The sequence below is a fragment of the Haliaeetus leucocephalus genome, unplaced genomic scaffold, assembly GCF_000737465.1.
Source record: "Haliaeetus leucocephalus isolate CR32 unplaced genomic scaffold, Haliaeetus_leucocephalus-4.0 Scaffold897, whole genome shotgun sequence".
In the NCBI taxonomy this organism is placed as follows: Eukaryota; Metazoa; Chordata; class Aves; order Accipitriformes; family Accipitridae; genus Haliaeetus; species Haliaeetus leucocephalus.
Genome location: NW_010973333.1, coordinates 1,986,992 through 1,987,470, shown reverse-complemented (window position 1 = coordinate 1,987,470; position 479 = coordinate 1,986,992).

Sequence of the window (479 nt, the reverse complement as noted above, 5' to 3'; positions counted from 1 at the left end):
GTTAACGGTCTCCTGACACCCTCGCATAAAGACTTCTCTCCATTCAAGGGGTTTTAGGCGGTATATAAGTAACTTGTGGATGTTAGAAGGGAGCATTGACACAGTCTTGTCGCTACAGTTTTGGCTGTGGCTATACCTGCAGATAGAGCAGGAGACAGCGCTGTGGGGGAGGATCCAGGAAAGGGAAGATTGGACACCAGCCCTCCCAAGAGAGCTCTTTTGTTACACAAAGTTGTTAACCGGGAAACGGCTTCCGCTTTTCTTAAAATTTGCTTATTTTCCTGACTGCACACAGGGTCAGAAGGCAGCCGGGCTTTGCAGTGAGAGGGGAGCTGACTGGTCTGAAACATAAAGCAGTAGGGTAGAGCACACTGGAAGTATCAATCTGTCTTTGGGGGTGGTCAATTTCAGAGAAGAAATTGTAATTTTAAAAAGGGAAAAGAAGAGAAAAATCAGCTTCAGTACCCAGGAATCAAGTG